The sequence below is a fragment of the Cheilinus undulatus genome, linkage group 10 (assembly GCF_018320785.1).
Source record: "Cheilinus undulatus linkage group 10, ASM1832078v1, whole genome shotgun sequence".
Classification (NCBI taxonomy): Eukaryota; Metazoa; Chordata; class Actinopteri; order Labriformes; family Labridae; genus Cheilinus; species Cheilinus undulatus.
In genome coordinates this window covers 32,823,383-32,836,741 of record NC_054874.1, presented here as the reverse complement: position 1 = coordinate 32,836,741, position 13,359 = coordinate 32,823,383, and positions in this window count along the sequence as shown.

Here is a 13,359-nt window from a genome sequence, read left to right as displayed (position 1 = left end):
CCGCATGTGAAAATTGGCTGTTTTGAAAGCAGAACTAACTATGCTTGCAGCTTAATAAACAGTTTTGGTCGGAATGGTTCATGTCTTCATGGCACTGTACAGGGGTTGATTTGATTGGCACATTCAAAGACATGAACAGTAGACCATCTGCCTTTTTTACAATTGATATGTGGAAAAAATAGTTAAAGGGGTTTTAATTTTTTGGAATGCAAAAGTATTCTAGCACAATACTTTCTCAGATCTAATGCTCCAACATAATGAGTTACATTTTAATGACAGTGATCAACTTTGAACACATGGCACAGACTGCTGACTGTAATCTCATCCCTGTGTCAATATTACTTCCTATTCTGTGACACAAGTCATAGGTCATCAGTGGGTCAGTGGGTCACAGAGGTGACATGATGCCATGGACAAAGAAAAGTTAACTTTTGAGGTAAAACTGTAGGGTTTTACATGACACCACACATCCTTTCTAGAGAACTTAAATCTTTTAACTTCCTAATGTAGTCGCCCATAATTGAAGTTAAAAAAAAAACAAAAAAACAAAAAAACAAAAAAAAAGAAGAATATTGAAGTGAACCATAAGTCAGTATCAGAAAGGCAAAGTACTCAGTTATCTCAAATTTAACTTAACAGCATGATTTCTAAATTCCTGTGAGCTCATATTTCTCCTTCATGCCTCCAGCTGCTCAGGGCTGTGCACCGCGGTGCATCACTCCAGAAAAACATCCAGTGGGTGACTGAGGGTGCACGTTGCGGGTCACAGCAAACCGTGGCATGCTGCGGTCACAGAGTAAAAGGAATTTGTAGGTAAGACCTGTCTCAGCTCCATGTCTTTGTTTGTTAACTGAGAAGGACTATATGGACAAAAGTATTCAGCTTCCTGACAATTACACCAACAGGGACTGTAATGACATTGTATTTAAATACATGTACTTAATTTGCCCCTTTTGCAGCTATAACAGCCTCCACTCTTCTTGGAAGGGGGGATTCCTACCTGTTCATTCTGTAGAGCATGTATGAGGTCAGGATGTTGGATGAGAAGGCCTGGATAGCAATCTCTGTTCCAGTTCATCACAAAGGTGCTCAGTGGGGTTGGGGTCAGGGCTCTGTGCAGGCCAGTCAAGTTCTTCCACACTGAACTCGTTAAACCATGTCTTTATAGTCCTTGGTTTGTGTGATGGGGCACGGTCACGTGCAAAGGCCTTCCAAAAGCGATGCCACAAAGTTTGAAGCATAGCATCGTCCAAAATGTTGTGGTTTGCTGAAGCCAGCCCCATACCATTATCCCTCCTCCTACAAACTTCACAGTTGGCACAATGCCGTCAGGCAGGTAACGTTCTCCAGGCATCCACCAAACCCAGTCGCCCATCTGACTGCCAGAGAATCGATGCATCACTCAGCAGAATGTGTTTTCACTGCTCCACAGTCCAGTAGAATATCCAGACTGCATGGCTATGTGCTTGATTTTAATACACCTGTGACAAAGGGTTAACCTTGCAAAGCAGATGGATACGCCCGTTTCTGTGTTTCTCACTGGATAATCCATCTTACAAACTTCTCGTCTGAACTGTTTGGGGCCCAGTTAGAAAGTGACAGGACCAATCAGCATCAAGGGACAGTACTTTTGGGCATGACGGAGTCGTGACATATGCAAGCAGCAACAAGAGGCCAGTGCAGTTATGGTGGAGGACATTAGCGTGGATGCTGCTAAAGGGCCAGTTTTATCAGAACTTGACAACATTTCTTCGTTTAAGGAAGACAAAGAACAGCATTGAGTTGTTTTCTTTTCAAAAATGACAAAAGTCATGTACTGACATGTCTACAGTCACCATGGTTCATGTTATGCAGTCCTTATGGAGTTTACTCCTTCAGTAGCGGCTGCGTCACGTGTTTTGCTGCTCTGATTGACCCGTAGAGATGTGACAGACAGAAGGTTCATCCAATAACCCTCTGAGTTTTTTTCAAAGGCGCTGCCCTTTCCCAAACGCTGTCTATCAATGGTTTACCAGATAGATGCCAGGTTAACAATGGGTCTGAAACACACGAATACAACAATTAACAGGTGTGGCCAAATACTTTTGTCCATATAGATGAAGACAAAATTAAAAGCCAACCTAAATATTTCCCAAGTGCTGTTAACAGAGCAAGGCATTTTTGACAAAAACATCCTTGTCTATCCTTTCCCAAACATCCCAGTTTTATTTCAGATGCTTACATTAATTTACTTCACACACAGAGGTCTCCTTTAGGACTGACTTTTTTGTTGGTGCAGTGATGTGATTTAAATTTGTAATGCTCAAAGCTTGCAAAATCTTACCACTATACTTGAAGGAGTGTCTGTGTGTGTATGTCTATGAGGATTTGCACGCCACATTGTTGCTCCAAGTGTCCTTGATACCTCTCAGAAGACCTCTTTGGTGTACTGGTTTGAAATGGTTCCATAAAAAATATATAAAAATTTTCAATAAAATTCCCAAATATATTGATTCCAGGACCCCCTCCCCCTTCTTTTCCGAGTAAATGAGGGTTTGCAACCAATTTGTAAAGGTGAATATTACCACCTACTTTCCAGGAGTGTGCAACCTCAGGGTGAGATAAACTCCTTCTGAAACAAATCTCGGTGTTGTATAGAAATGCAAATTAAAATTAAAATTAAAATTAAACAGGAATTCAGAGATGGCTTCTTGCTTCTAACTGTTTTAAAACAGAATTTTTACTTTGTAACTTTGTTGATTCTATCCATTTTCTACCCTGCCTCTTCAGTTTAAGTCACAGGGGCAGAAGCCAATCCCAGCTGTCAGGGGGCAAGAGGCAGGGTACCCTGGCGCAAGTCTGACATATGGAGACAAACAACCAGGCACACTCACACCTACGGCCAATTTAGAGTCACCAGTTAACCTAACAAGCATGTCTTTGGTCTGTGAGAGGACGCTGGAGTACTTTGTTAGATCCTCTCAACAAAAAGCCCTAAAAAACACAGTTCCTAACTCAAGCATACCTTCAGGCTCTTTAGTTGCCTAAAAAAAGACAAACTCAAGTGACATGCCCTCCCAGAGGCTCTCTGTGATGGCTGTTAGCGTCATGGATGGAGTCTCCTCATCACTATTGACCACCTTCTCCCAGCCTGTGAGAGACCTCATGGCCCGCTCCATAGAGGAGAAGTAGAGGCAGAAATACTGCTGACTCTCTGAGGAGGAACCTCCACAGCTTTGAGGCGGAGGTGCTCAAAACCTTCACAGACATAGTAGTGGAGCATGTCTGTGATTTGTTTGAGCCAACGGCTCACTCAAACACACCTGCTGTTCTACCAAAAGCCTCCACACAACCAGCCCCCACTGATCAGACGCCATAGATACGACCTCATTATACCCTCCCCGCTGAACTTCCAGTCATGGATTCAGTCCTGGGGGATGAGGTTGGGTTTAAGCAGCCCATCCAAGAAGTGGACTTGATTATGGTTCACTCTCCACCTTCTCATGTGGATTTTGTTGAAACATCTTTTGGTGTCCATTTATGACAGAAGAGCCTTCACCAGGCCTGTATCCAGATTCTTCTTCTGCAATGCAGTTAGAAACCTCTGCCGTTGATCATAGAAAGAACCTCTAGCTGTCTCTTTAGAGGTACAGACTTCACCTCCTTTCACCTCACCTGCTGAACAATCTCTCCTGGTTTCAGACCTGGGAGGTGAAGTGATAACCAAGCAGCCTAGCAGAAGACCAGATCTTCAGTTGTAGTTCAGGGTGACGTGATTGATCAGCAGGCAACCAGAAGCACAGTTCCTCAGCCTGAGAAGGTGCAGACCAAGAAAAACTCTGAGAGGAGATGCCTTCAAGCCAGGCTTAAGTATTCTAAGAGCAACCTGGAGAAAGATTATACATACTGGAAGCATGTACTTTGATCAGATGAGACCAAACCAGAGCTCTTTAGCTAAAGACATCGCTTATGTTTGGAGAAAGAAGGGAAAGGTGTATAACCAAAAGAACACCGCCCCTACAGTAAAACACGGCTGTGGAAGTATACTGTGGGGGTGCTTTGGTGTGACTGGAACTGGGATTCTTCTAAATGTGGAAGAAACCCTGAAGCATTCAGCAGCAAAACCGGGTGTGGGTCATTGCTTTGTCTTCCAGCACAACAATGACCCAAAACATACAGATCTACACATGATTAAAAGAGCCATTAAGTTCCACGTTCACCTAGCACAAGCTAATCCTGAATCTTACTATCACCTGGCCTTTCTGAGCAATAGCCTCTGCCCAGAGACTGACCCCCTTAAAAATATTGAAGAAAATTATCAGCAAAAAAAACAAGAGCTACAAGATCTCTCCAAAACACAAATTAAAATAAATGACAAAGAAAACAAATCTAAATACATTAAATATTGGCAAAATGAAATAAAATCCTACAATAAATTAGAATGTTATTGTCTACTGAGGAGAGAAAACTCTTTAGCTGATTATCTTGTGCATGTGAGAAACCTCAAACAAAGGAAAATTTTAACAATGTTCAGACTCAGACTCAGTGAGAGAAATGTGTAATGTGCTGAAAAAAATGTATATTTTAAAAATTCTATACAAGCACAAGCATTTTACCCCTTTTCAAAAAGTATGAACTCCTTGAGTGCAGAGAAAACCCTGACATGCATCACAATAAAAGCCCACCCGTGGATAGCAGCAGAGACAGATACTATAAATTTAGGCAAAGCACAAGTCATGCAGTGACACAGGATCAGAGCATACACGTTCAAAAATTAATCAGAGCAACAGACCAGACTTGTCTTTATTTCTGTAAAAACTAAGAAATAAATACCTTTAAGAATGAGTGGGTTTGTGTTCAGTATATTCTATAAAAATCTTTTTCTTTCAGTGAAAATTACAGCACTAATTCAGTTAGCTATTGATAGTAAGTTTTTGTTATGTTAGCTCCAAGCTTATAGGCAGGAGGTGCTTTTTGACCAAACCTACCTGAAACTTTAAGTTTTAAGAACTTCTGCTCAAGGAAGTAAATGTTTCCTGTGGCCCACTGTTGTCTGCGTCTCTACGGGGGTTGCAGGTACGGAAAGATTATAGAAGGCATCCAGATGCAGCTAGGTTTCAGGAAGGCATATGTTAATAACATTATGCACTATTGGATCATAATCTAAAAATGATTTAGATGCCAATGAGACTAAATACAACTGTCAGAATTTTCATTGGCAGAATCTTTTTAATACATTTTTAACACAAATTTTGATACATTGTAATGAAGAGTCTGATTCGGGGCACAGGACTAAATTTAGACCCCGGTTTCTGTGGCTGAAATGTTCCTTAAAGTGGGCCGTCTTTGAGAAATTGTGACCCCCTTTAACAAGCATGCCACACTGCATTGTGGTTGTGTGAAATACTAACGTTCTTCTAATGACATATTTAAAATAATTCTTCTGTCTGTGAGTTTCTCTCTTTGGGACTTACCCATTAGACCTATTTTTGTTGGACGCCACACAAGCACAAAAGTCAGCCTTCTCCCCATTTATGTGACAAATTCATTTTATTTTATCTTGTTTCAAACGAGACTCTGTCCAAGTAACAAAAACAATCTTTCATGTGTCAAACAAATGCGACCGCATGAACTGTTCAGTTTTGTATTAGTCAAACTAAAAGTACTCTTTATCAGTTCATCACAGAAGGCCCACTATAACATCAAGTCAAAGTATATTAAATACTTTTGCCTCAATTTATGATTCTTTTCACAAACATACCCTTTGATAATTGGAATCCTCCCATAACTGAGGGTATTAAAATAGATTTAAATGACCTTTGATTTCAACAGCGCTTATTCAGAAAACTCAACATTTGGTTTGTCAAATGACCAAACACTTGATGTTTAAAGTTCAAAAAAGAGGCTGATGTTTTTATTCACTAAAACATGTCTGAAAAAGAAGAACCTTTCTCAGACTAAAAACAGTAACTTCATGATCTCAAGTCATTAAAGGTGAGTCTTTGTTTCTGTGCTCTTGGTATCTATATCCTCTGTGTGTTGTTCTGTTGTGTATGTGTGTGTGTGTGTGTGTGTGGGGGGGGGGGTTGGAGGTCTCTCTCACAAAAGAAATATAATAATGATTTATTTCCTGGTTACAGAAACATTAAATAGGTGTACATAAGGCTGGTTGCATGATTGAATCAGTCAGTGAAAAAATATATTAGCTTACATTGACACTTCTCTAAAAATAAATGTGCTGATTTTCTCTTCATAGAGAGCAGTAAATGTTAAATAATGCTTGGGAAAAGCCCTTTATGGAGGTCAACAAATGAAGGAATTTAATGTATTTGATGCATTCTGAAGGCCTATCCAGGGGCATCTGCATTGCTGATTAGTTTCAGTTATAAATGCTGTGGTGTGTAGCACTCGAATCGATTTAGTGTACATGCTACATACCTGTCCACGAATAAATAAACACAGATGAACAGACATCAAGCTCAAACAAGAATGTTGCATTAGTGGGAAACTTTAAAAATGAAATATTGTGAACTTATTACAGCAAATTATTCTGGAGTCCTTTTAAAACATAAGATATGCAACAAATCACATGTGTGTCTGCAGATACAGACCAAAACTAAACCAGGTATTCAAGGCTGAAATATAAACGTGGACAAAAATGCAATAAAGCTTAGCAGCACAAGTTCTGAAGGTTGTCCACAGTATCTTAAAATAAAATCATTCTAAATTTTTGCACCTATAAGGGCACCTATATAAAGACAGATGTATCAGGTTTGGCTCAAACCCACCTGAAAATGAGACCAATGCCTAAAATGGACAAACATCATAATCTCCTGATGACTGGGACTTGAAAACTAAATCAGAAGCCACTGGAATAACAAGAAGGGATTATTAGTCATAGCTAAAAGGAAAAGGTTATTTTAGGGCTCCTTATATATCCCCAAAACTATTTAAATTTGGCGCACATGTAAGTAATGTGTAGTTGTAAGTGCTCTAACATCTATAGAACAGAAGTGAAGATGGGTTACAGATTCATGCATGAAAAATTACAACATTGTCATGCCCAGACCTATAAAAAAGTCTCTCTCTGACATTATAAAAACTTAACAGGAATAATTTCCTTTTTTCTACTTTTCTTTGGCCAAATTTGAAGAAATATCTCATGGGTGCTTTATCCAGTGCTCCCTTCATTTGGTCAGCTCGTAGCTGATACCTGTAAGACTGAAAATCTCTAAAAGCTTAAGTTTTTCCCAAAGGGTGTGGCCATGAATTTTGGAAGTTAGCCAATGAAAAGTAAATCACTGTAATTCCCATAAACAATATTAGATCACCTTTAATGTTTGCATGCATGAAAACAATTCTTGTCTCTAACTCTCCCATGCATTGTCCAATCTCCTTCAATTTTCACATGCATGGTAACAGTCCCCTCTTAAATACACAGTATTAAATGACATTAAGATCTATAGTGCTCCCAACTGCTAACAGGAAATTACATGTTTTATTGCCTGCCAGTTCAGTGTTAAAGTTTTTCTCGCCAGTAATGAAAATAATCTCTGGCCTCAAGGACTCCTGCCAGAGACTGTAGAAAACCTGAGTGACGCCAGCATTTGGTTCTGAAGGGAGCTTCTGAGTCCAAACTGTGGCAGCTATATTGAAAATGCAGCCTCAAACTAACCTTAGATCACCCTAACCAACAAAGAGGCTGAGCCGAGCCGTGTCTTCCTGACAAACAGCTACACTGTGAATACTAGCACTAGAAGCCATGTCCCTTATTATGTATGAATCAATATCCTTTTACTCAAACCAAAGCAAAGAGAGATTTAAAATGATTTGACGTCATATATTCATCCATTTATGTTTATATACCCTTAAAATTAGCTCATAAGCTCAATAAGTTGATGTATGGCCTGAACACTTGTTCAACAGGTTTGAACCCCCCCCCCCCCCATCCAGTCCACCCTGCCACCTCTGCCATCATTACCCCCTGCTGATTGTTATACCTTCACCTCAACCCCTTCCTCCAGTATCCACATAATGCCCCAGCACTCTCAATGCTCTCAGTGCTATTGAGTTCTTCAACCCTAACCTGGCACACTGGAAAAACCACTCATAGACAGCGACTGGGAAAGGGCAGCGCCTTTGAAAAAAATTTAGAGGGGGATTGGATGAACGTTCTGTCTGTCACATCTTTACGGGCCAATCAGAGCAACAAAACACGTGATGTAGCCGCTATCGAACTGCACGCCCACCAAAGGAGGTAACTCCACACAAACTGCTTAACTGAACCATGGTGACATGGTTAGTCAGTTAGTCAGTTAGTTAGTTACAAACATGTCAGTACACGGCCTTTGTTGTTTTTGAAAAGAAAACAACTCAATGCTGTTCTTTGTTCTTCTTCTAATAAAGAAATGTCATCAAGTTCCGATAAAACTGGTGCTTTAGCAGCATCCATGCTAATGTCTTCCGCCATAATTGCACCGGTCTCTTGTTGCTGCTCGCATATGTCACGACTCCGCCAGGCTCAAGGCCAGGCTCAAGGCCAGGAAAGCTGCTAGTAGCCTCAGCTCCAGGCTCCTCAAATCCTGCATGGATCAGCTGTGTTAGATTTCAGAGCACATCTTCAATGTGAGCCTAAGGCTGGAGAGAGTATCACAACCATGAAGACATTTTTGTGGTTACCATGCCAAAGATATTATAAACAAAGGACTTTCACCAGTACTTGCCAGTGGCACTGGCATCCCAATTGGGAGCCCTGGAGAGGTTGGTCATCTGGCATCTGCAGCCCCTGGTGAGCTTATCAGTGGACCTTTTGCAGTTCACCTATCCAGATGCCAGGGTTGATAAAACTGTCATCTACCTGTGGCACAGATTTCAATAACACCCGAAGAAGACTGGGAGAGCTGGGTGAAACAAGTTTTTAAAATTTCTGTTGTACTTTCAACACCATATAGCCATGCTTCTGAGGGACAAGCTGGATGATGTAAAGGTGCATCTGCACCTCACATCATACCTGCTGTATTATCTATACACAACCAAAATAACATTGTGAGAGAGGATGCTGGGCTGGGTATGTCTGAAATGATGGTTTGCAATACAGTTCTGGAAAGGTTCCTCTTCATCCTCTAAACTGCAGATTTCTCCCAGTGGTTGGAGAACAATAAATGTCTTTGTCTGAAGAATTAATGTGTTAGTCTTACTAAAACTGGACATCAAAATAAATGTAAACATGTTAGTCTAACTAGAATAGTACTGAAATTTCTCAAGGCTGAACATGCACATCAGATAATGCGGCTGGTGAACAATGTACCCCTAATCTTCACATATAACAGCTGCGCTGTGCTCCTCTTACACTATAAGCATGTCTATAGCACTGCACAACACAGCGCAGCCCTGAGCAGCTTGAGATAAGAAAGCATAACATTATGGGAGAACTACAAGTTCACACAGGAATAGCATGTCAACAGCAGATTATCTTGTTATTTTGGTGAGTACATTATTGAATTAAAAAGTTAATATGCTAACAAGAATGTGTGGTTTCATGTTCTGGGGTTTTTCACTGACCCTCTGATAACCTTTTGCTTGTGTTGCAGGATGAGACAAAATATTAGTCTTGAGATAATTTGTCATTTATTAGGACATGAGTTAATGTTTTTATTCTTTTTCCATCATTACACTGGAAGTTAAAAGGTTTTCTACTAAATCTGTGGTTTCACTGTGAAATTCTGTGTTTTTTCACCTCAAAAATTAACTTTTTTTCATCAGTGGCGTTGTAGTCACTCTGTGACACACTGACCACCTGGTGACATTGTGCTTGTGCCACAGGATGAGATGCAATGTTGATATAGTGATGATTTACTGTCACAAGTCTTTGCTTTGTGCTGTATTTTCAAGTTGACTGGATACATTTTTTCAGCCGTATGGATCGATCTGCTCTATGTTGACTGAACCTGACATACACAGCATCATCCCACTGGTCTAATCTACTGAAAAATTGCTGTTGAAGAAGATATTCTTCTTTGCTTTTGGTGTAAATAAATCGCTGGCACTCGCTGTTTTTTTAAACTTCTACTTGCACGAAATATTGGATTGTTCCACTATTTCATATCTGTGCCTAATATTATCTAATAGTCAGTTCAGTGTTCTTTTAAAGGTTTGAGTAAAAAAGCTGTCTCAGCAACAGACCAGTTTTATTTTGCTCCCGCCATGTTTCTGTCTGGTCTGTCAGTGGGGCAGTCATGCTCAGTAAGACAAAACTCACCCCTAACAGTGAGAGATGATCAGATCAAGTGTTTTCATAGATCCAAACAACTATCGGCATAAACCACCCCTGTCGATCGGAATTACATTTCTTTCCGAATGAGCCAAATCAGAGAATTTTATTCCGAATGAAATGTTTATATGAAGCATTTTTATTCAGCTCAGGTACTTATTCCAGGCACAAGTGGTCCAAGTAAACACAGCTACTGTAAGCTAGAAAGGCAGTGCATTTGTGCCAAAATGTGCTGATCCAAGCCTCGTTTCCTGTGTAGGGTTGTGTGTCTTTGTTAGGACCTGTTACCAATCAAGCCTTCACACTTGCTGCTCTTCTCCAATCAAGACACTGCTCTGGGAGATAAAAGCTGGCTTAGACTTTAACTCACTGCCGGGTCAGGTTTTTTTAAATGACCTTATACCTCTGCTGCTGTGCTCCCAGCTCCAACACTCCTCCACAACTCTGTCAGTCAAACACCCCGAGGATTCAAAATAAGGTAACTGTAACCTGTGCTCACACCTCTTAGACTCTGCCTCAGAACCATGGGTATATCCTTACATTATCCGACTGTGCACTACTTGGGGCTTTTATTGGTTAATGGATTAAGTATCAAAGTCATAAACTTTATAAAAAAGAGGGCTCCACACAGGGGAGAGAGCTATTTTTATTCATTGTTCTTGTGCAAGTATCCACAGGGGCCCACACACACACATACATGCCCCCCAAACACACACAATGAAATACAATGTTGCAACCCTGCAGTTGTGAATGTTTTCTCCTTCTGTGGTCCAACTGGACCAAAGCCTGGAAGCAGTATGTGTTGCTTTATATTGGAGCCATTTAGTGTTTTCAATACAGGGGCTCTTAACTAACAGCATTCTTAAGTACTTAAATAAAAATAAAATAAAGTTTGGGAAAAATGACAACCCCTACAATCATTTGTTTGCTGAAAGGGCGGCGGGTAACTTCTCATCACTTGCAATCCTTCAAAGATCCCTTGTAACTATGACAGCATGTTTCCATGCATGGCTTCATAAGGACACAGCATTAAGTTCTGCTGTCTCCTGTTTTCACTTACCCCACTCAGTTCTCATCTGCAATGAAAGCCGTATACAGCTTCCTGCACTGGGTGGTGGGCATTCTGTCACAACAATGGGTCTCCTATAGCACACTTCCTGAATCTGTGCTCTTCTTTGTGGTTAAGTATTGTTACTCTGGATTCCTCTGAACACTGACTTCTGTCTGACGGTAAAGATAATAGTTTCTCATCCTCCCTCCTCCGTGGTAAACTCTGTGTTGCCTTTTTCAGTGTTTGGAAGCTGACAGAGCCAATAACAGTCCTCTGTCTAACAGCTCAGATTAGCAGTGGGAGTGAAGGATTAAAAGTGCATATGTCCCCAACTTTTATCTTTGGAAAGAGATAGGCATGCTGCTCTTGTTTGCCTAGACATGGAGGTTAACAGTGATATGTCAGATTTAGTGAGAGAAGTAGGTGATAAACTGGGGCATTCTTAGCAAGTTTGTGAGTGTATTGATGGAATTACTGATTGATTTGACTGCTGACCATGCAAATTGCTTCCCTAAAACTGATCTTTATGGCAACAAAATAGGATGGCTTGAGTTAGAAGCCTTTTGAATTGTCTTGCCAGCAAATTCAACTGCAATGAAATGCATTACATGCCTGCAGCAGTTTTGGCCCAGTCATCGGCATGCAGTCTCAGTCACTGGTTCTGCTTTTGGAGTGCAGAGTGGTGGATCTCTGTTTTGAGCAGCTGGAGATGAGAGATCACAGGAGTGATAGGAGCTGTGATGTCTGGGAGATGTGATAACAACAAGCACAGCTTGAGAAATTATGGGCGACTAAATTATAAAGTTAAAAGGTTTATATTTTCTAGAAAGGATGTGTGGTGTCATATCAAACCCTATGGTTTTACACCTCACCATAGGTACCCTCTGACCGTCTGATGACCTATGACCTCAGCCACAGGATAGGAAGTGATATTGACATAGGGATGAGATTTACAGCCAGCAATCTGTGCAGTGTGTTGTTAGTAGATTACTGTCATTAAGAAGTAACTCATTATGTTAGTGTGTTGCAACCGAGAAAGGCGCTGTTAGAGTACTGTTGCATTTCTAAAAACTGAAACTCTTAACTTTTTTTTTTTTACCACATGTCAAGTTTAAAAATGGCACATGACCTGCTGTCCATCTGTCTTCGAACGTTTTGACTCTACCGTCATTTCTACAGCCCAGTCAGCATACAGCCCATAATCTGTAACTCTGCAGACTGATTACAGAATAACAGATACCAGATAAGGCCAGAGATATACTTATATTAACCATGCATATGCAGGTGCATAATAGCTGCCACATATCCCCTCTTAAGTTTGACATGTGGATTGTTCATGTCCTCAAAATGAATGGAATGTGGGTGTGAGATGCAGTATGCATATGATTGGTAGAGGCAGTTTGGAGATGGAGGAGAGTTGACGGCCTACATAGCAGCAGAGACAACAACAAATGAAAGTTAAAAAGACAAACTGATATACCAAGTCCACAATTCTCCACATCTTTATGACATCTTACTATCGCTACACAGGGACAAACACGTCATTCAGACCAGCTGGTGATGAATAAATTCTGTTTTAGAGATTTGCCAGGGGTGCTCCTTTTTTCATTTGCTGCTTAAGGCATTGGCTGCAGTTACCATGGTCATGAATAGGGCTTGGCTATTTCCCACTGCCTCATGATATGATACACTTAACAAATTTATCAGACAACCTGTCATATTTGTCTCAAAGACCATCCAGCATCGTGAAGTGCTTTAATGCAGACTCTTTCATTTTCAGTGAGCTCTCCATATTTTACCATTTTGAACAGGAATGAGGAATTTCAAACTGAATTCACCCAAATTTGAGCCGGCTCACTGGGCTTCTCTGAGAAGTCAGAAATAAATCAGGCATAACATTTAACCACTAAAACTCATTTTTCTCTTCAGGAATGCAAGTAAATAAGAAGAATTTGACATAATAATCAAGAAATATTAATGTGCTTTACTATTTTTTAACTTTTTGTAAATCAGTAAATTTGAAAAATCATGGATAACAATGATAGTGATATTTTAGCAT